The sequence below is a fragment of the Mastigoproctus giganteus genome, chromosome 4 (assembly GCF_048544385.1).
Source record: "Mastigoproctus giganteus isolate SK-2022 chromosome 4, ASM4854438v1, whole genome shotgun sequence".
In the NCBI taxonomy this organism is placed as follows: domain Eukaryota; kingdom Metazoa; phylum Arthropoda; class Arachnida; order Uropygi; family Thelyphonidae; genus Mastigoproctus; species Mastigoproctus giganteus.
Genome location: NC_143578.1, coordinates 225,401,042 through 225,428,017, shown reverse-complemented (window position 1 = coordinate 225,428,017; position 26,976 = coordinate 225,401,042). Strand labels below are relative to the sequence as shown.

Sequence of the window (26,976 nt, the reverse complement as noted above, 5' to 3'; positions counted from 1 at the left end):
TATTGTCTGTAAATTGCGTTCTGAAGACGATTTTCTGTTTGTTGGATGAAAAACCTGAATTTCCTGGAGAAAAACCATTCTAATCTCGCCTGAGACCGAATAACTTAGCCACGTGGTGAAAAAGGCCCGTAAAACCTCCTCCCGTTATCGATGAGAATCAAACTCTGGTCTTTTCCACCTGGGGAGGACGGCGATCCTACCAACTACTATCTGTTATTAAACAGATTAAATCTCTCATTAAACAATATCAAATATTTTACATTTATTTATAATGACAGTCTTGTGGTAAAGAATTTTTGCTGTAAAAGATTCTTTTATGTTCAACTTGTATTTAACTGGTCATTGACTGTAATTTCAGAATTCATTAACCACCTACTAAAAAATTATTAATTAGCTATTTAACTACCAAATGCTAGCTGGTAATTTCGAAGTAAATGGCAGATAACCACCGATATCATGCAGAAATAAATCGACATCTGAACCACTTTGAAATGAAAATTATTCAAGGTTCGTGTCACATGGAAAATTAGCAGAATTGGGTTCATACCCATTGTGTTATAATGTCATATTTTAGAATATGTAATGGTATTTGATGTGTTGATGGCTGGAAATTCTATCTTACTTTCAATGAATCTGTGTTTTGAAGTGACACTCTTCCTCAATGTATCTGGAAGTGACGTCATATTTCTCGGTACTACTTCCTCCGCTCTTTTAATAGAAATCCATATCTTTCAACGCTTTCTTTGTTCATCTAGATGCTTACTCGGTACACGAGTACACACCCACACACCCACCTACAGCTTATCACTTAGGAAGATTCATTGCAACCTGCCGCTCACTTAGTTGTGGCAACCTTCATTTCCTCCCCCAGCACCCCCTTCTATCTGCACTCTCGAATTAGGCTGCTGGTTTCCAGAGTTGTGCTTTCCTTTCTACTTCTCATTATCCACTTCGGTGCTTGTGTAAGGACTTCTTTTACAAATTCTGTATCTTCCAGCCAGCGTGCACTCCTCTGCTCCTTTTCGGCAAAGACTCAGCCCCTAATTAGCTTTCTCCGGAATCGGATAGTGATCCTGTCTGTAGAGTGAAAAGCAAATCAATGTGTCTGCAGCTTTACGAAAAAGAAACGAAGACGCAGAGTTCTGGATATTAGACTCTATAAAAACTGTGACAGAGGAACTCTAATGCCAAAAGCATTTCAGAAGATTTTATGAACTAAAACCCCATCCGTTCATTTTCTTTTGCGATGAAGTTTAGGCGCAAAGGGTGATGGGATTGATGGGGAAGTAATTAATGTACAGACAGGTGTACGCATCTGGAAATTACAGCGTGGAAAAACAGGGTGGGCTTATTTCACAGGTCATCTGCCTCGAAGAAACCTTGGAAGGGGTTTAGCAGGTACTTTTTTGCCGCTAATTTCGGGCCGGACAGAATTATTAAACTCATGTTTATAGTCTGCATGTGATATTTCAAGCTTGTGGGCAACTTTTTCCTGGTTCTACGCAAGGCAGTAGTCCACAAGTTGAAAAACCAGCAAGGCCACATATGTTTATTACCTGCTTTAATATAGAATCCTTTTGCTTGCCAGATATTATTTTTATGTTCTGTGGTCTGTACGATCTGATAAACAACAAAAGTATGCCTCGAATAATTGGCTAAGCTTAGCGAATCAGAGAAAAATCACATCAAAGAAAGTACCAAGGAAAGATAAGGAAATCTTTCCTTGGTACTTGTTCTGTAAGTTTGTTTTTAAGGAATTATAGTGCGAATAATGCGATATGAAACTATATTATCGATCGCTTTCGAGGATTGAGTTGGTTTTTTTGGGTTATCAATATCTCATAGTGTCTGCAAACAGAGCTTGTTTCAGTCACTCCTAGGATATCTAGTGTGGACCTCGACTAACAGATTCCTCATGAAAAGACCTCAATAAACAGAAACGCAAAACCCTCTAGTATCAGATAATTAAAAACGAGATGATAAATTGGATTGAACTGAGAATGGTTTAAAGCTTCAAATCACATCCCTAGATTGGCCAAAATTTGGATTTTAATGTACATATGAAATGAAAGAGATATATATTTTTTGTTTTGTTTGTTTTGGTCTGTTCCTTTTGGTTTGGTCTGTGAATCCATTGACCAAAGTTACATAATATATTGCATGTTCAATAGGTAATTCCTGGATTCAGGAATAGAATACACAGACACATGCACGCACGCACGAATACTGCATATTTAAACGTTGGGGAAGAACTTTTGAAGCTGTGGAAGTGAACTACTGAAAATAATAAATCAATTAATTAATCTGGGGGTTCTTATAAGGGGGTGGTACGAGAATAAATACTTCGTTTTTTGAAGTGTGAAGGTACAAATTTATAAGATCTAGTTATGTACTAGATCTTATATATCTAGTCTATTCACTATATCCGTCAGTTCGTCTGCATGTAATTATTCGAATCCTAGTAGACATTTTCGTAAAATTTCATATTTGGCTCTTTTAGAAAGATTTGTCGAGATATTCCAAATTTCATTAAAATCACACCAAATTGGGCAATTGTCATTTCTTTGTCATTCCGTCTGCATATAATAACTCAACTCGCATTAGATGGACTTAGAATGATTTATCCAGCATTCCAAAATTTAAAATCGGACAAATATAAATTTGCCAATTATTGTTTCTTTTTTTTTCATACTTCTGCTTATCACAAACTATCTATATACTGTATATTGTAGCTGAAGCATTGGATATTATGTTTGTTGACGTGCGCTAATTAGAGGAATGAATGGTAGTATGGCGGATGCGCAGAAACGAAATGGCTTTGCTTTTTCATTGAGCATGTTTTGTGGTCGATTTGTCAGTTTACTGGACGAAAAACCAGAGTTTCTCCTGAAACCGAGTAACTCAGCCGCGTTGAGAAAAAAACTATAAAAATACCTCGCGTCATAAACCAAATTCGAACCTAGGCCTTTTCTGGTGTTGGAAGGACAGTGATTATACCCACTTTGCTACCCGCGAGGGCTAGTCAACAAATAATGTGGATTACACACAGACACGTACTCACATGGTCTTTTCAGCAAAGTTTGAAACTGTTAGGATACTTAGTAGCTGACAGCACTACCGATAGACACTGAAATAGCCCCGATTACAATGAAATAATCAAATTTTGAACCTTGCCAGACCATGTCATTATACTGTACACAGACTCCAAGGGACAGAGAATCGGCAGTCCCCAAAAGAGATCCTTCTTATAACTGCAGGTACAAATACTCCTGAGAAGAGTAATTGCTGATAAGTAGCTCTGGAACCCAATCGAATACTGCTGTCACCGAGGAAGAGAATCAATTCCATCTCTTAGCATTAATCCCCGGAGCCCATCCTAAAGAGAGGGCAGCCGGCAGCGAAACATAATAGCCAGGATTAACAGGTGACACCATCCTCCCCTGAGACAGCTATGAACTCTTCCTGCATCTGCTCACTTGTTTCCCCTCATCCCCTCCCTCTAGGTAACAGGTAATTGGTTGGATGCCATTTGTTCCCGTCAATGGCTCTTTTCTCCATTTCCGGACATTCATATTTTACTAGCATTAGACTAGACACAGACTCGCTAGAGAAGCACTAACCGAACAGAAAGAAAAAAAAAAGAAAATGAACCTTTAAAGTAGCTGATGAGATCACTCGGTCCTAATTTATAAAATCTAATAGCTTCTGCGTTCTATTGATAGAGATGATACGAACTTGTACATCTGACATTTGAAGTCCCTATATTGCCAATGAGCTACTCCCAACTGTTTATTTTAATTCTGCGTAAAAATTAAACAGGATTGTTAAGCACTACATACTTTTAGTAATTCAAGTCCTGAGAAATACATGTATCAACCGACTTCCTGAGTAGCCTGGATAATTATTTCTAGGGGAATTTAGTTTTATTATTACTATTAGCCTATGATTCGAGTTAGCCCAGGCTTTTTGTTGTACCATCCAAAAAAGTAATAAATAAACTACTCTCCTCATGTGATTCCCTCATCTTTGAATTTCTGCAAACAATCAGCCTCAATCACCCATGGAAGCAACCTATGGAGTCACCCATGGAGGCAACCGCTGACCGAAAAACAGGAAAAACTTCTGAAATCCAGTCTAACCCACTTACCCCAGTAATTTGAATTTACGATATAGAATCATTTATAACCTAGTTCTATAACCATTTATAACAGTGAAAATTTCGCCCTAATTTTACTTTCTCCTCTCAGAGTCTCATAGACTTCAATTAGGTCTCATCTAAGTTAAACATGAGTTTTCCCTTTACAAAACTGCGCTGTGTTTCCTTCAGAATTGCATTTACATTTAAGTGTTACCCTGTATTGCTTTTATGATTTTCCCTACCATTGAAATCAGGCTAACTGGTGTTCTAAGAGTGACCTACGTCACTCTTAGAACAACCTTCATGCATTGGCAATACTTTGGCACTTCAACAGTCCAAAAGAATCTTTCCCCTATCCATTAATGGTTCAATGCCATCAGCTCCAGGAGCTTTTAGACTCCTGGAGTTTGAGGGTTTACAACCAATGGCGTATTTTCTTAAATGTCATTTCACCTTTAGACTCGCAATTTTTTCAAATAAAGTCTTCTGTAATTTCAATATCGCTAAGTTCATGCTTTCCAGCACCATTCACAATTTCTCACGGTGAAAGGTGTTTCATCTCCAAATATCGATGCTAAATTCCTGTTCAGTTTCTCCGCAACACTAAAACTTCTCTGCACCCATTACACAAGGGTCCTGTCTGGCAGGTCAGCTTTCTCAGGACCGAGCATTGGGGTGTGGACCAGGAATTCAAGTCTGGGTTCCGCACAGGGAAAAACGTTTTCCCCAAGGTCTGTGTTGGCTACCGACGCCCATAATTGATGTTATAACACAGAAGACAAGGTTGGCATGGGGGAGGAGTTAAGAGGGTGTTTAATTTTGCCCCAAAGCAACTAAAATTATGAGGTTTTGTATATAATGGCTGTATATTTCATAAATTCTATTAACGATGGCTTTCAAATTATAGTTTTTGGAAATTAGTCGTGCGGAAGAGGTAGTGATTGATTCTGGCAGTCCATGGGATTGTTCAAGCATTTGTTGACTAGCACTCAAAGTTAATCCCAAAATGTTTGAAAATCATCAGGTTTTTAAATCAATTGATTATTTTGTTAGTTCAGACAGGAAGATTTGTATTTGGAACGGTATTTGCATACTGCTGTTAATTCCTTTTTAGGATTTCATGAGTGACCATTGGAAATTTCTCTAGATATGTATTTCTTGATAGTGTCTGGCCATTTCAGAGAAAATTTCATTTCGGCCTTCGGTGATATTTTCATCTTGCAGCTGAGTGGTAGAGATGGTTGCTTTGCGCATCTGCGTTCTAGAGAGAAAAAGTACTTGGTAGGGACGTCAGATAGAGTTATGTGAATGTGCCTTGACCTTGGTAGGAGATTGCAGAATATTTTTTGCGGAATATACAAGTGGGCTTGTATACTTAGTATGTAAGGTTGACTGACAAAACTGGTTATCAGGTGCTATTTGTTTTAGCCTCTGTTCAAGCGGATAGGATAGAATTTGGCCTTTTGACTTTTCTGATGACTGCAAATTTGTGAGAAGGATTTCAGTTGGCTTTTAAACTTGGGCCACCTTCGTTCGTGGGCTCAATCTTTAGATTGAATGAGATTTAATATTAGAATCTGTAACTGTTGGAAATTCTCAGTGGATTTTGTTGAACATCCACCTACGATGTTCAACAAAACTCTGCCACTAGGAATTTCCACATGTGGGATGACTCAGGCAATATGGCCTTAGTCGCTGATGTTCCTAAAATCCTACTACAACAACTGCTGGTTAATAGGTTAAGGTATGAAAATGCAACAGCCCAACTCCAACCTAATTTAGAATATTTGTGGTGAATATTTAATGTGTAGACAGGGTGGGCGGTTTGTTTATATAATTCGCTTTTATAATCGCTCCCACAATTGTTTCGTTTGACTTGATTTGTCTTATTTCAATAAGCAAATAAAACAAGCAGGATATTTATAGAATTAGACCCTTTGTCTTCGTCGTAAACGCTCATTCGGTGAATCTTTTAACTTAGAATCATTACTTTGCATCCACATTTTTGAATTATTTTCCCTGTTTAGCATTCTTATGAAAAATACAATGATTTATATTCATTCTGCGAAAAATAATGCACATTTAAATGCAACAGAACTCTATTAAAATTATTATTAAATTGCGGTGTTTAGTGCGTGTATGTGAAATGCATGAATAATGTAAGTGATATTATTTACGAGAAAACTGGCCCTAAAATTTGCCCGTCTGACAAGCTAAGTCAATACCAATTATTTCAGTTATCACCAAGAGTATCCGCTTTATTGTAACCAGTACCTGCTGTCCTAACGCGTTTCCAGTTGCTTAAATGGACATAAAAGTAATGAATAAGCTCAGTTTCTTAATTCGAATTCTTCTCCATGTTTATTTTATTTCTGCCTAATTTCATCCCTTAGCTGCTGATTTGCGTATCTCATTGTTTATAAAGAGTTGAGCGAAGCCTGGAAGAATAGAACTGTTTCTTCTTCAATAACTTTTTATTCCGATTCCTCAAAAGTAAACTCAGCGATATTTCTGAATTAGAATCTACCAGAAATGTATGACACTTCCACCATTTATCTATTTCATTATCATTTTATTCCTATTCTTCGCTAACTTGCCTTTTAATATATGTATTAGCTTCGCGAATTACTCGTATGTTCCAACATCGAAATCTGTCTTTCAGGCGCAAAGATTTAATCCCCTGCTGCTTCTAAAGAAATTACTTTCCCTTGTTCTGAATAATGTTACTGCGCCCAGTGGAATTAGAGCTATTGTTTTACGACAGAGCTCTTTATCAACTTCTCTTAAGAAGTGTGATGTTTGCAACTTGTCGCGATCTGTTTGTCTTTACAAGGGTCATCAGATACTTCCCAAAGTGATTTTGGTTATGTTAGCGTTTGGTAGCGAAGTCCCTTGTCGAAAGCTATAATATTTGTTTGGTTTTTTTCCATATAATTATCAAAGAAAATGGCGGTTTGTGAATTTAAAGTCTGTTTTCAAGAATAGCCAAATTATATTCCAAATAATAGCCAAATCCCAAATTGAATGAATAATTTCGTTTCGATTTGTTTTTATTAAACTTACATGCATGGTAAAAGTACATCGCAGCTAGCAACTCCACGATAAAAAGCTCATGCGCATGCTTGTCAATTCAAGCAGCATGAGCATTTTCGTCTGTTTGTTTACAATATAGATGAAACAATAAAAAGATTCACTCATGTCAGTTTCAGGCAGCATTGGCGTTTTGTCAGTGATATCCGACAAAGAAAGCAGAGCACAGATTTCGTCTGGTTTCTTTACAACAATGGGAATTGAAGTCGTGTGCGCGTGTTTCATGATAAAACACTCACGCGCGCATGTCAATTTCAGGTAGCACGAGCCGTCTGCCTCATTTATCAAAGGCTACAAACAGACGCGTACATACATACATAGATAGGGCCGTGAAACTCCATTAAACACTGTAAAGGACCTTAGGCATACGTAGTGAAATACTATACGCACACACGCACACCTGTCAAATTTGATGTAGTAATAACAATTTAAGCTATTTATCAAACGAAAGACACATCCACATGTACACACCGGTAATAAATGCATCCAAATAAAAAGACTATGCGGTTTTGGAATTAAGGAGTTTAAAACACGCAAGTGCACCACCATTTTCACATACACACACATAAACACATACATGCACACACTGGGGAGTTTTATTCCTCACCGCAGTCCAGCTAAAATAATGGGATTATTTGAAGTACACTGTGGGAAGAAATTTAGAAGCGGCACACATGTAACTGATGTACTTTGCAGACCACAAAGCAGATGCGAGAAGAAGGAGAAAAAAAAAAAGAGCAGACGCATCTGTCTCAGAGTGTGCTCGACCACCGTTTTGAAATATGAATGAAGCCATGAACCTGCCGCCGCACGAAAGGGTGGCCGCTCATACTTGCCGTGTGCTTCGAAACTTCTTTTGTTCTTTCCATCTCACAAGGCTTGGCATCGCAGATATTAGCCATAATGGAGTCTGGAGAGAATGGCGCACTAGCGCTGTAGCAAGCATCTCCTAGAGCGGAAACTCTCTCTGAGCGTTTGTTTCTTATCACTCTCTCTCTCTCTCTCTCTCTCTGTATGAGAGTCATATGACGAGATAGTATACTTGTAAGCAAAGGACGCAACACGATGACGCAATAATAAAACGAAAGAGGGAGTGCATGGCGGGAAGGGGAATAACAAACAATTCCGATTATAGGACGTAATTTAATGTACCGAAATTCCATTCATACTTCTCTGGTGCCCGGCATGCTTTGCCAATTTCTATATATACGAAATGAAAGTTCAAACCCTTGATCGAAATTTAACAAGGGGGCTTATATTCTTATCCCTCGAATTCGCATTCATACATTCCCTTTTCTTACTTTGCGCTTCGAATCTGTCTCACGAAGTAGCTTAGTCCACAGTGATAAAGGTTTGAAAAAATATAGGTGGCGCCCTCTAGCAGCGCATTTGTATCAGAAATGACTCAATAACGGAAGAAAACTTCGAATCGAATTCCTTGGTCCACTCATCAGAATCATTCTGCTGATTCTGATGAGAATCAGCAGATGATTACCTTCTGAAGAATGATTGCCTGTGCACCTGAATTTGTAGAATGTTAAGAAATAACTCAATATATTGATTGTCGCTTTTCTTCATCTTTTTCCCCCCTCTGTGTCTGTTCATATTTAATTTTTTTCCACATTGCTATAATCCTGTCCGTACATTCCTCTTCCTTTATCCTATCCTCATATTTCCCTTCCTGTGTCCTGCCTCAATATTCTGCATCCTACAGTCCTTCATGCATGTTCATTCCTATATTCTGGATCCTAGATTCCTGCACGCATGTCCAATCTTGTCTTTCCATTCCTATTTCTCGATCCTACACTCCTTCACGCATGTCTAATCCTGTGTACCATTCCTATATTCTGATCCTACATTGCTTCATGCATGTCCAATCCTGCGTTCCATATTCCTATGTCCTTAATCCTATTTCTATTCCTGTGTTCTTAATGTGGTCTAATTAATGAGTTATTCGTTATCTACAGAAAATTAGGGATAGAAATATCTTTATATATTCCTAAATTCCTTTTCCTACTTTCTAATGCTTAATTTAAAATTTGGGGCTCACCTACACTTCCTACATTTAAGTAAACAGGGATGTACACCATTAAGTATACATCCATTTCTAATTAACCTGAGTGAATTTAGGCATGAACTGTTTTGAAAGTGGACTCAAACTTCCTTCTATGGAGTATTGGAAGTCGCGACTTCAACAACACCCTACACTCTGCCACCACCTAAATACTGGTCGCCATTGAAACACGAGATACGTCAGTACTCCATTTGTTTGTTGTGCTGTTGCTATGGCATTTCTTCGGTTGATGCGGAAAGTAATCACCAACAGCAGTCTTTTCTCTCCTCTGCCGTCTCTACCTTCATTACGACATCGTCCCCTACCCTTAGCACGTGTATGTGTGCGTGTTTATGTCACAAGAAACATATCAGTGGATAAAATGATTCCTGGTGAGAAGGTCAGATTGTGGGGACATAAAATTATTTCAAGGATATGTTGGACAACATCTACGAACACCGATAATTGGATTATTTCCTCCATCTCTAAATTATCTTTCTATTACTCTAAGCAGTTAGCTTACTTAATTTTCTTTCTTTCTCTCCTTCCTCTTAAAATCACATCTATTCTCACCCCCACTCTTCTATTATTATTTCCATTAACTCTATTTCTACAATAAAAGTAAGTATTTTTTATATAGAAAAGCAAATACATGAAAGAAAGGACAAGTTATTCCATTGGCATTCATGAGAGAGAGAGAGAGAGGAGAGAGTATAGTGCTACATTATCATTATTTTAAATCTATCGTTGTATCCTCAGGAACAGTCATTTCGAAACATACTGGCACCTCATAAGAGATTAATATCAAATTCCATCTTGTTTTTTCCATTTCTAATTCTTATTTTTATTCCTATATTATTTTCTCTTCTCTTTCCATCACTGTAAGAGAGTCATACAGTGATGGATTTTTTCTACATATTAAATTCAAATTTTTTGTTGAAACACAATCAGATAGGGCTGGAAAAAGTTCATGAGGAATCACCAATCCCTGAAGAAGGCGGGAGAAAGGAAGCAGATCCAACGTACTCAGAGTTGCTCGGCATGGTTAGACATAGTTGAGCTACTGCTTACAAGCCCCACCTCGCACCAATTAGCGCCCTAAGTTGGTTGCAGTGATACCTAGTCCAATGTTCTTGGACTATGAAACAGCAAAATAGGTCCCATAGGAGCGACAGGTCGCATCACACAGTCTTTAGATCAGACTGTCAAATGTGAAATTCAGAGATGGTCATGGTGTACCAAAATCTAGAAATGTAAAGTAGTACACTGAAACATTTTGGACAATTCCATGATGCCCCTAATGTTGCGGTTGAATAGAAATGGACCTTCCATGTTCCAGCACGATGAGAATCCATCCCTTACAGTGAACGAAGTCCAAAATGACTATCCTGGTCAGTCAACAGTTCAGACCCAAATCCGGTAGAACACGTTTGGGTTAAACGGGAAGGCCAGGTCAGCGCGCATCCAACGCGCCCAGCTGAACTGGCGACTGCACTGAAGGACGAATGGAGACAAATTCCTGCTGCCTACCACAAGGAAGTGGTCTAAAATGTTTCATGATGGATCGATACTAAACACCGGAGCCAAAGTTAAGCCTACATCTTATTAATTTCCTCACTAAAACTCGTGCTTTTCCAAAAAATTACAGTATCCAAATACGTTTGGTAGAGAAGTACATGTCTTCTGTACATATACTACCTTTCTTTCCTGTTTAAATTACCAACTCTAGTTTTGAGCCACCACTATTTATATTCCGTTCTTCCTCCCCCTCACCTCAGAAAGCATCTGCTCCATCCCTGTGCAGACGTTCGTTTAAATTATGTACTGGATATATCCGTGTTCCTTTGTTTAATTTGCATATTCTATTCAAGTATTCCTACCTATGCTGTCCTCCTTGGAGTTTAACTATTTACTCTTTTCCCATTCGTTTGCTTCCTCTTTCAAAGCTCCTCTCTATCTGTGACTATTTCTCTCCTTCTTCTTTATTTGCCCTCATTGGCGTCACTGATACAAAAAAAGCCTCATCAAGTCGTAAAATCTCCCTCAGCTAAATTTCGAAATAATCTGCCAATGATTTTTTGCTGCTGCTGCTGTTTCCTGAAGAAACGCCACATTTCCAGACTTTGAAGTTCGTGCTTTTGCTGACAAATCTCTCACAATTTCACTTGCGTGTACGGCACCCCTGGATACCTTTCGTGACGATGTAACCGTAGGTCAGAGGTCACCTAAACCTGACTAGTTAAGTAAGTAAAAAAGAAAAGCAAAATTCTTAACGTTTCCCAAGAGAAGCCTAGCTATCGACTGCTCCTTGGCATGATCTTGGTGCTCATGATTAGGGGCAAATTAATTCTGGAAAATTTGATAGAATGCTTTAGAATCTGACACGAATTCCTTGAGAGTGACGTAAACGAATGAGGGAAACTTGAAAATATGTCTTGCACAGTATATCGAGTCACTCGTCACGAAAAGGCTATAAAACCATGGGGGAGTGTGCATGGTACGTAGAATTACTTGAGTTTGAGAATTCATTACAGATTCGCCTGGTATTTTAATGATTCTTGAATAATGCTTAATGTATTTACCATTACATCTTATATCAGACATTTTAGGATGTTTCTGATTATGATGACACCTCGATATTTCTTTAGCAATTGAATAATTGAAAAAAATCCTAAGAACTCGGTGGGCTTGCTCCAAAGAGACGGTAACTCGTAAAGAAATGTTTACGTAAAGTACCATCATGTTCAAGAAACTTGCGCCATAGCAGAAAACAAAGCTCTTGAGTTTATTCTTGGTCGATTTATCCTTCCGTTTAACAAGGATCTTGAGTTTATCCTTGAAGGACATCTATCAAGGATAAACTCAAGATCTTGCACAGTAATAGTTCGACTTTTTCAAAATTCTGTAGGTTGTATTGAAAGAGAAAAATCGATGGCATCGTTAAAGAATTAATTCAAGATTGAAGAAAAATAGAAAATATACATCCAGCGCCTCCCCCCTACCTAACCACATTCATTCATCCCCTTCTCCATACACACAAGTCCTCGTGGGTAGCACAGTTGGTAGAATTGCCATCCGCTCCACACAGGGTTGAAAAGACCTGAGTTTGATTCCTAGCAACGACGAGAGGATTTTTATGGGCCTTTTTCACAATGGCTGAGTTAGTCAGTCTTAGGCGAGGGTAGAATGGTTTTCCTCTGGTAACTCGGGTTTTTCATACAGAAAACAGAAAATCGACCACAGAATACACGCAATTAGACAAGAGCAATATGGCCTTAGTCGCTCATGCTCCTGAAAGCCTACTACTTACTAATAAGATTAGTAACAATTTCCATAAAGGACGTTCTTATCAAAACTAAAGAACTGAAATGGACTTGGGCAAAACACATAGCTCGAAGACGTGATGGCAGATGGACTAAGAAAATAACAGAATGGTACCCAAGAGGTATAAAAGAAAATAACAATGGAAGTTGGAAGATAACAATGGAGATTTACTGCTCACGAATTCTTGAATTCGTGAGCAGTAAACGGATGGCCATTGCACAAAACAGAAGGAACTGGAAAGTTGCTGGAAAGGCCATCCTGCAGTGGATTGAAAATGGCTAAAGATGATGATGAACAATTTCCAGTTATTAAAATCAAAGCTATTACTATTTCTTGGTTTCTGATATTTTTAAATGGCATGCAAAGAGAATGAAACCCAAATAAAACCTTTGATTTCCCCTAATAGATATATTAATCAAAATAATGATCCATCCCCTATCGTTGCCCTATGATGATGACACACGCGTATATAAAAATCTTCAAGTAATTAATATAATTGATGCAACCGAGAGTGTTAAGATCCGATTATCCTTGAGTTCGTGTACATGCGCTTTTCTTGTCTTTTTAGCATTGCGTACCCGCTAAAGAACGAATAAAAAAATGGGGTCCCGCAGATTATCGCCGTCCCTACTGAAGCTGTTTTCAGTGCACCCAACGAATCGCAATATTCCTGTAATCAGAAGCAAGTTATATAACTGAGAGTCAATCTTTAGCTATGCCTCCTGGAGTTGAAAGAGTCTGCCAGACGCAGGTGTTGACCCATACGGCGTGTCCTATACTCTCAACCTTTGTTACCATGACAACAACAGACAACCTCCACTGCCTGAGAAGTGAGTTACTAGTCCTAAATCCGGTCGAAGAGAGTGCACAAGTACCTTTGCGGTTGATGTTATGTCATTTTATTACTAATACTGGCAGGCAACCGAGGTTGCCTTTTTTCTTTTTTTCTTCTTGTAGATGAACATTATAAAATTCTATAAAGATAGATGCACACTTAACTAGGTAGGCCCTGGTCGTGACAAAAAAAATCAGCTTATCAGTAAAAGTCTGTTGTGAATAAATATTAATGCATTTCTGTTACTAAAAGGCGCCCGTTTTGAAAAGGCCACAAAAAAGGGGACTCTTTTTATACGCGTAATAAGACACAATTAAAAAAGGTCGTCAGATGTTCTAATGGTGACGCATCCATTGTTGGTCGCTTGTCTCAGAGAAAGGGGCTTGCCTTGTGTCATACTGTAAACGCTTTAATATAACTCATTAAAAACAAATGCGCCTTGCAAGCGGAGTGGTTCGTTAATCTTGCCATAGTTTAAGGGCACGCGCCTGCCTTAGTCACACCGCTGTCATATTAGTTTCCCGTCGCCTGGGTATAATTGAAGGAGACGTGATTAACCAGGAAAGAATTTTAGCTAGGACGTGTATTCTGCTACAAGAGCTTCACCACACCTGTTTACCATAGGGGGGAAAGAGGGGGGAAGTTATAGGTATTCTATCACTCCTTACTTATCTGATCTTACTGTCCACGTATAGTAGAAGAATTGATTGCTTAAAGATTTCTCCATTTCTCTCTCTAAGACCTATTTTGAATAAGCGCAGTCTTATGGATTAATACTTTCAAGTTTTGCTGTTTATGATGTATTCATCCGCAGAATATGCGCACTATCTGTCGAATAACAAACTGGACTTAAGCAGAGATTAAGTTTCATTCAGTGCAGAAGCTTTGCTTAATAACACTCGTATACTAAGTAGCAAATAGTCGGCCTTTTCTCCTTCCCATTGCATGGTTCGAAACCACGTGACTGTTAAATATGGCTAATGGAATACATCACATCATTTTATATACTTTGCATTACATCTATTGCACTTAAGATTATCACTATTTGCATTATTACTGTGCGCATCTACTGCTGGTCTCTTTGTCTAACAAATATAGCAAAATTCAAAATCGATGCGTATTTACATATTCCCGGGTTGAATCGCTTTTTGGTCTTATATGTAACTAAATTGCATACATTCCCCATCGATATTCAATATATGTTTAGCCATATAAAGCCACTGTATGTGCGTAGTCTCTTTCTGCGCATAGCTATTAGCAAACTGGGTTTGTTACTTAGCGCATCAATCTCATTATGGAGGCACTTCACCACGAGTTGTCTTAGTAATGCACTATTCTAAAAGACACTGCTCCAATGGAGAAATATATTGCTTTTATTTAAAGCATATGCTGCTACCAGACCCGGGTTTAAATCCTAATATAACGAGTACAATACAACACGCGTTTCAGTTGACCATTGTTCAAGCTCACGTAACTGCATATAGCAATATTCTTGTATTCTCTCTCTCTCTCTCTCTCTCTCTCTCTCTCTCTCTCTCTCTCTCTCTCTTATAAACTCCCCTGACTCACGGGCTCACGTTGCACTCCCCTGCCATAGATATATTAGCAGGAACGTGTTGTCAAGGATCCACCTACTGCTATTTTATTCTTTTTTTACGTTCTTGGCATACGTTTCTGAATTTATATCAAAGTCTTTAAAGTATCCGATTTTTCCTGGACAATTATTTTTTCTTTACAGATATTGAGTTGACCAGTTTCTGCATCTAGTCCCCGATCTCATGACGATAATGCTAAGAATTTCGCCAATATTAGGCGGATATCCTGTAATATCGAAGTGGTGAACGGATCCCCATCGCCACCTAGCCCGTTTAACCATCCTAGAATCTAATATTTCAACACGAAAAAATTTCTCTGGTAACATGATAGTACGAAAGACCAGATGTCACCCGCGTACAGTGAAATTGGAGTTGCACATCACCTGAGGTCTGATAATCTTTTGCAATAGACGTCAGTAATTTCTAGTCGTATGGTCCGATGTCTTTTTCTTCCTCATCTTCTCAAAATGGCCGTTGAAGGTAAGCCCCTCGCCTCGTGTTAGTCTCAGGTCCGTGTGGAACCATACACCCGAATTCTGTTGCTATTTGTCATGATCTGATTATCATTTCTCGATCTCCTCTTATAGATTAATAACTTTATCATTCTATCGTTAAGAAAAGGTGTGAATAAAATTAAAATTTACAATTCACTATTCGAAATTAACTTAAAAAGTACATTTTTCAGTAAAAATTTTTCGCACAGAGTGTAGGAGTAATATTTAGCCCATGCGCGTGAAATGATCTGTTACTTTCTTTACAATGATCCGGTGATCTGATATTTAGAGATCTGTCTAATAAAGTGATGCTGACATTATAACCTGTTTCATAACTCATGTAGACGACACCTAGAGCATATTTATATTTCGGGGATACTTTATTTGGCACATACTGTACTTTATTAAGAAATAAATAATTTTTGTGAATTTCGATCTAATATTTCTGTAGACAGATTAAACCCTAAATATTTCTAACCTATTCTATGCAATATATCATTGTGCTTTGACTTAAAAAAGCAATTAAATGCATATATAGCAGGTAATGAATATGAATAGAAGAACTAGCAGTAACCTCTTTGGGCAGTGGAAATGCGTAGAAATTAATAAATCTCCAAAGACACCAGTGAAAGAAAATATTTCCATTTAACTTGTGCTCATTAAATGATAGTCCAGATTGAAACTGGCAGTGATGTTGCTTAGAAGCATCGCAGGTAGAGCCAAATCACTACCTCTCGTGTGATCTGATCTAACAATGTCTTATCAATTATCGTTTTTGAAGTAAATGAGTGAGGTAGAGAAATACAATCTCTAGGGAGCTAGCCAAACGTATAATCTACGTTTGGCTAGTGGTTCTTGAAATGATGGCATGATCGATTTTGAGACTTTAGAAAGTTGGGAGAGGAGATAAATGGTGGCTTGGGTATAGAAATATCGTTTCTCTCTCTCTCTCTCTCAATTCTCTGCTTGATTGTACATCAGCTAAAAGAGTTAGCCTTGGCCCCTATGAAGCTGGTACCTCCATGTTTCTAGTTAGGTACAAAAAAATATATAACCTAACAGAAAAAAGGAAAACAGAAAGAGTAAAAGTTTTCGTTGAACAAACCACAGTATGGCCCTCATAGGAAGGATGTCACTTTGATAATGTTTCTACAGAAGCGTTCCTCCTTTGGACCCAAAGGATCAATAGGTTGATGTGTTTTTGATAGCCTTTCAGGGTGATGACCTGACATGCAGGAACGCTTCCCCATCCGGGTCATCATCATACCACTTCATCAGTTTTCTATAGGCAAAGAGACACTTAACGGAGGGAGGGAATCAGAAGACTATTACAACACAATTGCCCCATAAGGAATACTAAGAATTGGCTACTCACATAGTCAGGAACAGTCTGAGCCGACCAACTGATACAGGAAGGGGAGCATCTGCACAAAATATTCAATAATGAACTGAAATTGTGTATATTTTATTAACAAAGACACGAATAATATCTCTAATGATATCTTGGCCACCTGGTGGTAGCTCAGATTCTTGTAGTGGCGCCATCTAACTGTTATTTTGCAAGTTATTTTAACAATCGTCTACTTTCTCCTGCTGGGTGCAGGCGGTTTAAAAATATTGAGTTAAAAAGCAGAAACTTGAATATAACCATAATGGTGGATTCTTTCACATTGGCTCCATTGACGTGTGGTGTTTGGAAAGAAAGCCTGACCTTTTAGGGAAACAGCACGCGTCGCTACCCTTGTTCTAATCACGATTTACTACTTAAAGAGGTACAAACGATGGTTTGATGAACGCTGACAATATCTCCCTCCACCCGCTTCATAGCCCATGTAATGTTCTACACCCATTTAACGGAAATTTTGATGATAAAACTCAGCAGGGCGTGTGTCCTGGATCCTTTCCAATAGATTCATATAACCTTTGATGTCTACCTCTAAATTTGACGCACACGAAGATAATGATTGGCCTTGACGAGAAAATTTACGCAACAGAGCAATTAAAAGAAATTTTTCTCAACGTACAGAGAAAGGCATCGGTTGCCTTGACATTGAAGAACTTTATTTTGATGATGGAATGTCTGTTCTTCAATTTTCCTTTACTTTTTTCTGGATTTCTCCAACTGGAGAAATTCTGTAATCTATCCAAAACACATCCATCATGCAGAGGAAGAACGAGATTAGGGAGATTAATGAGGCGAAAGGAAGAGAGAAAAAGGGAGATTAAAGGGGAAATATGACGGAAAAGACAGAGGAAGATGAGGGAGATAAATGAAAGAAAATACATAGAAGAAATAAAATAGTCCGAGTAAATCGATCTGGATGATAACAACAATAAAGAAAAATGCCAGAAACAGAAGTGAAGGAAAGAAATAGCAAAAAATATAAGATAAATATATATTCTCTCTCTCTCTCTCTCTCTCTTTTCTTTGTGTATGTGTATGTTAAAGGACACGTGATGCACATACGAAATAATAATTTAAGTATATGAATAATCTAATTTTAATCTTTTATGTACACTCGTGATCAAAAAAAATTTGCCCTCCCTATAACTGGAATCTCTACGAGAAGAAATGGAAATATGTTACTGACGTGTCTTTCTCGTGGTATTTCATAGTGACATTTTTTATGGTTTACATAATAGATTAGTTATCTAGCTAGATATGTTACCATAACTTTTTTTGTAGCAATGTTTTTCTTTTGGTTTGTGATTTTCTGTATGACTCGGGTCAGAGCTACCGTTTTCTAATAATCACATATAGTTCGCTTGTTAAGTTTCTTCTGTTATGGTATTTGCTATTTCTGGCGCCAAAAAAAGGTAAATGGCGCGTCAATCTAAGCTCTCTATTTTGATGACGCAACCCAATTATGTATTGCATCATCGGTGCCATGAATATTAACCTGGAAGCAGTTTCATTTGGGCCAAAATGTTCTCTTACAAACTCTATCATTTTTCACACTCCGTCCAAAAAAGCCTGAATGCTCAGTAAACGTCATGCTGCTATTTTCATAACGGTTCATGATAAGGTATGATCAGGAAAATCGGAAAGGTATTACTTTATAATTTATTACGTTTATATCAGAAAATACTGGAAGGGACGTTGTTGCTGTTGATTTGTTACCATAGAAAGAGAGAGAGAGAGAGAGAGAGAGAGAGCGATTAAACGCTGTACTTCATTAAAAACCATAGCAATGGCTTTAAACAATTTATTCTTACTTTTTCCGGCGTCCGTGTATGGATCATTCATGATGCCTTCCATTATCTTACACAATCGTGACTTAATACTCAGATATTTATGACGAGTTACAGATAACAGAGAGCCCATGAAGTTGCGATTCCTTTGAGAACGCCATCCTGTTTACAGTGAATAGTGAACGCCGGAATAGTTTGCCGGGAACTCAGGAATTGTTGCTTTGTTTTGGAGAAATATTTAGTAGAAAGTAAAGCATTTTTGACAAAGTGCAGGTATTTATCCGATCTATTGTGTGACAGCTGCACAGAAGTCTAAGGATGAAGAGAAGGGCAGAAAAGGCGAGCAAAAGACAAGAATTAAAAACGAATACAACAAGCAGGCAGAACAAGAAACAATGGTTGCTTTAATCGAAAAGAGTTTGTTATTGCAGAAACTTTTGAAATAACGCAGTAGTAATATATCAAAAGCTTTTAAACGATTTTGTGGACTAAAGGGCCGGTTTCAGATGTTCTTTCGCCTCCTTTTTCACTTCACAAACAGAAATCGAAAGAGGAAGAAACGCTAGCCAGAAACTGCGACTTTTAATAATTTTTCGCATGTTTTATTGGCAATTCACTTACTTGTTCAAATCCAGATTCCAGAAAATTCTTTTTGATTCGTTGCTATAGCACCGAGCAGATGACAATTAGCTAGACAGTGCGAAATTTACAATACGAACGCAGTTTTCGAAACTTACAACTAATTACATGTAGATTTCTTTGATTCTGTTTGTTGTCATAACAAGAAAAAACGTTTCGAGGGATTCTTTTAACAGATGTTACCAATTAAATAAGATATAATCGATGTACGAGCTTTAAAACAATTTCAAATCAACACGATTCGGTTGCCGCCAACTTTCTTCAACTTTCGCAACTGCCCGCATCAAAACTCTTACGCCGTAAACCGAGCCGTGCCATCAAACATCCCCGAACGTCACCCACTAAGGTAACTCCACTACCACCTGTCAGCCCATTTATCGGTCAGAATGCTAGGCGTCCAAGTGTCTCCCGTCACGTGCATATATTTCATCCCATGTGCCGCGTCGCCCGCCACAAGCATCACACCAGACGAAAACAAAAACATCGAAACTTACCTGTGTGTTTGTAGATGGTCGGAGGAGTTAACAAGTCTTTGACCCTTGACCTTTGACCCTTCTTTGGGAGTTTCTTCGGGGGAGTTCAGCAACAAAAAGCCATGTGGCTGCAGCCGATGTCACCCCCACCCACAGGGATATGAGCGTTCTAATGCTTCGGGAGTGTGTGGCCACGTTCTCCGCCGGCTCTTCGACGGAAGCACCCTGCTGGCGTTCTTGGAAGCTTAGGGCAGACTGGCCGAGGGAGCTGGCTGAGTCTCTTCTCAACCCGCGCCGCCGGCACTACACGAACACGAGTTCCCGCCGTAATGACTTTTATTGATCCGTGGCGCTCTGGTACTGACAATACGAACGTCAATATCCGCAGACGAGTCCACCTGAGAAAGGGGGAGAAGGTGGAGATCTTCGGGATTTGGTGAACAAAGAGTTGAAATTGTTTTGTTTACCTGGTCGCGCCACGCTCGCTGCATGAACCGGCAAGAGTGAGAAAGAAAGAAAGAGATAGGAGGAGAAGGAGGAGTAGGGAGGGGGAAGGAAGGAGAGAGAGAGAAGGAGCATCCAAGACACGGCTGTTTCGCTGTTAATTTATGCGCGCTACTCACGCACGAACACACACACACACAAGCTGTTCGGAAAGACAGGTGTTTTTCCTGCGTGGCCTTTTAACAACTCTGCATATTACTTAACATTTTCAGGAAAACCTATTTTCTATTAAAGAATGAAGGAAAGAATGAAAAAATAACCTTGGTTGTGAGTAGATTTTTAAGACATTTTGATTATTATGTCACTTAGAGAATTTTTTTTTGTTTTTTTTTTAATAGTTTTAATATACAAAGTTATTGAGATCAGCTTTTCATCCCAGAAATGTTCATTACATTGACAATGAACGAAATATGGCTGGGGCATTGGAGTTGATGAAAATTCCAAATATCCAAAACAACCTCAGTTCCCGGAAATGCATTTCCAAAATATTTGTTGCACCTTAGCAATATAAAAATAAAATTCTTTAATTGGTTGATGTTATACAAGAGGTAGTGTGGTCTGGCACTGTCATTCGCGTGAAAGGAATAAATGACAATGAACCTTAGTAATACTTTTTTTAAACATGAAAAAATAGCCTTTCATCCCTATTATAAATAATCCCTGTTATTAAGGGTTCATATTATTCACCTTTTTTTTTTTTTTTTTTTTTTCAAATGATTATCAGTTTTCAAATCATTGATTCTGGTGACTGTATGGTGTATAAGGAATTGCATATATGACTTCACTTTAGGTTCACCCCCTTTGATTTCATAGTTATAATATACAACGTTATTGATAACTGCTTTTCATCCCAGAAATTTTCATTGTTCATTACGATGACAATGAACAAAATGGGGCTGAGCATTGGAGTTTATACAAATTTTACCAAATATCCGCATCAAGTCCAGTGCACCAGAAATGCAATATAAAATAAAATTCTTTACCTGGTTGGAAAGAAGACTATTTCAGTTATTTTTGGTCTTCTGAATCGAATTTGGAACCAGTTTAATAAAGTTTAGTGCCTTAGCTTGATCGTCTGATTTAGCTTTTCACTAAATTTCTGAAATCCGATTGGACGATATTGAAGAAATGTATTCTAAGAAGTTTGTAATTAAAAATCGACTGAAGTAATCTATAGATGATGATAGATAGAATACCATCTGAGGGATGTGCAATAAATTAAAGAAACGTGTGTGTGTGGAACTAGCTGAACACATTGTACGCTCTGTTGAAAGCAAGGGAAACGAAGCAAGCGACGTCGCTATCTGTCTGCTCGACAGCACACCAATAGGAGTATTTGTCACCATGACGACAGGATGGTGTCCACGCTTCCCAACAGAAGCTTAATTTTAAGTGAATACAATATTGCTATTGGTAGAACAGAAAAACTTGTACCTAGTAGAGAGGCCACTTGAACGGATACAGAATCAGCCTGGAGGTTATTCTTGGTCTGGGTCAACAGTTATTGATTGCTAGTCGAAGTGCGAACGGAGCGCGCGCACATGCACACACACACACACGCACTGAAATTGGTCCTTCAGCAATAGTAACTCAGGTGTTCCGGTTGTTGGGACCAATTTCTTAATTGGAATTTCCTTTCGCGAGATTTTCCATAGCTGAGTACCCTATCTTTGAAAATTCCCTGTAGCTGAAACTTACTGTACCGTATGAATCTGCTTCCAACACTTAGGACGCACTTCTACCAGGTCAAATTTCGAAATGGAGGACACCAAAGTAGAACGTAACCAGAAGACATCTGTTAAAATTTCTATGCCGATGTATATCATCATGACCAAACTACCAATAACGAACCTATATTCATCTTACTGTTGCACACAAAATGCAAAGCGCCACCTGCTTTATGAAGGTGTGCTGAATGTGAATACAGTTATCTGTAACGAAGATCTCATGAGTATATAGTAGTAGGTAATCCTTCAGCGTGGAATGATTATGAGGTACTATACTATCGTGCAAACTTGGAGGCTACGGCTACCAGCATTGTAAATTGCTCTATGTATTAATCATTAGCGTACCTACCTGTTTCTCTTTGGGGGAGAGTGGTAACTGAACATCAGACCTAGAGAACATTACCCGGGATTTTGTTTTTTTTCGTTTTGATCGAGTCTCTTTGGGGGGATTAAGTCCGGAAGCTATTTCCCCTACTAATATAAATTGCTCTTTTTTGTTTAAGAGAACAGTGCTGAAAGTCTTCAATGTCCATCCCAGATTCCAATTTAATCTCTCATAGACGTCTTGGAACACCGTTTGCTGGAACCCGAAGGTGATATGAAACAGCTCCCATCTAGCTCTTAACTAAATTTCGTTGAAATTGTTTCTAACAGGATCAAACCATAAAACTGCTGCAAAACACCGGCTACCATTCTCTTAGAATTTCAATCTAAGAGTGTCAAAAGGCGAAGTCAATCATCTACAAAAAATTACCATCAAATCTGTATATGAAATAAAAGAACCAGATCCTTTTGTATGGTAATAGAGAAAAGCTATCCATAGGAGGTATTAGAAACTTGAATTTAACTAGAATTCAAGTCTTCTGTGTGGTGAAAAGGTACAAAACTTTTTTGTATTATAATCTCCCCATGCAGAATTTTAGAGTTAGATATTAAATAGAATTTCGAAGGTAGATACAGTAACAGGCCAAAAACATAGAAACTGTTATTCACTATCTAGTAGGAGCACTTTTCGGCAGAATTATAACCCTTACGCATCGTGGAAGGATTCCACTAAGTGTCTGAAGGATTCTAGCTCGAGTTCTAATCTTTCTTTCATCAAGATATTTATCAGCTTCTGTATAGTGGTTAGTAGAAAACTGCGAAGCTGAACTGCCTTTTCCAGTATACCAGACATTCTTGGATTAAGATCTAAAGAATTAAGCGGCCAGGGTAGATGTTGGAAATCTTGGGAATGTTCCTTGAACCATAGGAACGATTTTTTCATAGTTGATATTTGCGTTGTTGCCTTGATAGAATCCATTGCAATATAGTGTTTCAGTTTGGTAAAAAATGAAGCAATGCAAGATGAAGTTGGTCGATACGACAGAAAAAACCATATGAGCGGACCCAGTCCGTACCAGCAGAAGATACCATCATACCTGCCGTCTCTTGAGTGGTGCACACGATATAGTCTGGATGCTTGGCTTCATGAGGTTCGCGCCAAACTTTAATCTTACTATTGGATCTTTTTCCACTGTCCCTTCGTAGTCTTGGCGTTGGCTACACAACTCCAGTGGAATCATTCGATTTTTTACATTTTACTTTTTATTTATACTTTTGTTTAGAAACACGACTATCAAATCCATCAATTTCCTTATTATTAAACGTATGGTATTGAGATCATACCATACGTATGATCTCAATACCATACGTTTAATGCAAATCAATTGCAAAAGGTTTCTAATATTTTGGTCAGCGAATATATTAAATAGAATGTCGAAGAAGTTGTATTATGTTGAGATTTACCCTTTCTGCTATAAGTTCCATTATGGCTATTTAAATGGTGGATTTTTTCTCTCTAATTTCTTTGGTGCTTAATCTAAGCGACATCCAATATCAGATTTTTCTTTATTTCTTATTCAACAAGCGTACTAAACGAAAATCTGATATTTTTTGCTAACACCTAGAGAAAGAACGTTTAAAAGGAAAGAAAGAAAAGTAGAGAGGAGGGACTGGCTTTGATAACTGCTTAGAGAGATTAGCAACAAAGAGAATTAATAGGTAGAAGGTTATTACTGAAGGTTGACTTTGTGCTAAGGCAGCTAAAATCATGAGGAGTTAGTGTGTATATCTGTAGATTGCATATATTCTAGGGTGGATTTGCCTGTTTGTTGAATGAAAAACTCCAACTCTGAGAGAATACAACGGATAATCGGCCACAGCTCAAGAAAGAAGGAAAGAAAATTTCCTGATGCCCAGTCAGGACTAGGAAATCAGGCCCTTTCCGGCAATGTGAAATCGTGGCAATCGTAACCCTCGTACTTAAGGCAAAAGCAAGAGAATGGGGAAGGGGGAATGGAATATAAATGGAGGGAAAGTAAATTATTTATATGAATCATTCAAGCTGTCGCTCATATCCTTCAGTGTATATCTGTCTATTCTGTGGCTGGGTTGCGTGTTTTGCGAGAGCTGAAGCATCAGAAGGAAAAAAAGCATTGAAACCACTCTTCTGAAACCGACCAACTCGGCCACGGTGGAAAAAACGCCAATAAAATCATTCCTCTAAAAATGTTTTAGGTAAAAGGAAGTTATTCGAACCGGGGCCTTTTTCTATACAATGTGAAAGGGCAGCAACGCTATCTACTTGGCTACACGCAAAAACAAGTGGAAAAGACCTGAGTTCAAAAATTCCTCATGCCATCGAGTCACGTCGATGAAGTGAGGAATTAAGGGCGCTTATTCACAATTTGGCTGAGTTAATCGGTCTCAGGCAAGTGTAGCATGGTTTTTACTCCCGGAAACTCGGGTTTTTCTTCCAGAAAACAGAAAATCGCGCTCAAAACACAAGCAATTTACAGACAATATGCACGGAGCAACATGGTCTTAGTTGCCGATGCTCCTAAAAACCCTACAACAACAAAACAGAGCAGTGGAGGAAAAATTAAAACAGTCATTAACAGATATCTTGTCTGCAAAATGCATGTTCTAGGCTGCTTTGACTTGCCTGTGAGGGAAAAATCGAGGTTCCAGGCAAAAAAGAAAAGAATCTTTATATATATATATATGATGTTTAAAGAATTCATGGCTCTCTTAAAGGACTATATCACTCGAACGAAGGCTGATCAATCAGAGGAGTAATAGTTCCCGGCACTGGCGTGTGTCATAATAGTGGGAGAAATAGCCAAACGACAGTGTTTCAATTAACATGCCCGTGAAGGTGAAAACGGCCTTATCTTTTCAAGGTGGCTGTCCAAGGACTGATATTCAGTTTCTCTCAATACAAACATTAGGTGTAATTTGCCATTCTCTCGTCATTTTTTCACCGGGCAGATTTAGGTTGTGGTATGTAATTACTGACATCTATAACACGTGATGAACCGTAGATTCGGTATTTTTGTCTCTCTTTTGGTATATATCTCGAGCTAGGTACTTATCCAGGAGCTCCTAAGGTTGGCAGGCCACTCTGTTGCCTGCCATATCGCAGCATCCAGCTTCACACATATCGCTAGTCGATCAGCGCAAAAACGACATCAGCAAATAGGATAAATTGAGCAATGATTTATTTCTTTCTGCAAAAGTGACGCCTATAGCTACCATATACACTGAGTGTACAGAAATCATGGGATACCTACCTAGTAACGCGTAGGCCCACCTTTCGCAGGATAAGGGTAGTCACACGGCAATGCATTGAGTCCACTAGTTCACGAAAGCATTCCACGGGCATTTCAATTCATGCTTGCTGCACTGCTGTCCATAATTCCGTTGCATTCCTGGGTGGGGGATGCAAAGCTCGAAAGGACCGTTCCACAGCATCCCAAAGATGCTCCGCAGGGTTCATGTCCAGTGAACGGGGAGGCCATTCCATGGTGGTATAATCAGCGGAATGCTCTTCGAACCATATTCTAGTCACCACAGCTCTATGGGGAAGCGTATTGTCCTGCTGGAAGATCTCATTGCCCTGTGGGTGCACGATGACCACGAAAGAATGCAGATGGTCTATACGAATGGACACGTAACCGGGACCGTTCAGAGATGCGTATAGACGTATCAGAGGGTCCCAATGTGCCAGTTGAACAGGCCCCAGACCATTAGCGACCGTCCACTTGCTTGTTGACATGACGGGTGCATAGCTTCGTGCGGTTTCCACCAGATATACACCTTCCCGTCCGCTCGAAATAACTGGAAACGGGACTCATCGGACCAGGAGACCCGTCTCCAATCATCTAAGGTCCCGTGCCGATGTTCTTTCGCCTAGTTGATGCGTAGAGTCCTGTGTCGTGGCATTCGTAATGGGGCTCTGGTGGGTCGGTGGCTCTCATAACCTATTGTGGCTAATGATCGTCTGATGGCCTTCGTGGAGACGTTTCTGACATCTGCTTTGTTGAAGTCGGCGGTGATTTGTGCCACTGTCCCACTCCGGTTGGCTGAAACAATGCGAGACAGAGGTCGACGGCCACGTTCGTCCACCACCTTTCTCCACCCGCAGCGCTGTTCACGATGGGATGTTATTCCGTAAATTGTGTATTCCCGATATACTTGACACTGTCGAACGGGAATAGTGCAATTTCTGTACCACCTCCGCGATAGAGTGACCCATGAGTCGGGCGCCCACTATCATCCCTCTTTCAAAGTTGGTTAATTCACGATGTTTATCCATACTCACATTTAATTACCGTCTATGTGAATTCAGTGTACCTATATACCTGCCAAGTGGTGGGTTCGTCCACTAGCGAGAGGGGTGACAGCGTTGCATTGCCCAGGAACCAGGTATCTCATGAATTCTGTCCTTTCAGTGTATATATAATTCAAATACTTTGGATTATTTTTGCATTAATTTTCTTATGACCCAACTGCGAGCGAATCCCATTCAATATATCTGGAAAGAATCATGTAGTTTATTAATTTGTGTGTTTTGAATTTTTCTGGGTTG

At 38.9% G+C, this 26,976-nt stretch overlaps 1 protein-coding gene across 3 annotated transcripts in view; it reads right to left on the bottom strand.

Annotated features, from left to right (window-relative positions):
* Positions 1–20,035, bottom strand: part of LOC150087442 (uncharacterized) — a 667,812-nt gene extending 647,777 nt beyond the window's left edge. For all 3 annotated transcript variants that reach the window (XR_016546883.1, XM_090372072.1, XM_090372073.1), the window contains exon 1: positions 19,855–20,035. The gene's annotated coding sequence lies outside the window, so the exon portion shown is untranslated. The remainder of the gene's footprint in view (positions 1–19,854) is intronic.
* Between the last annotated feature and the right edge of the window lie 6,941 nt (positions 20,036–26,976).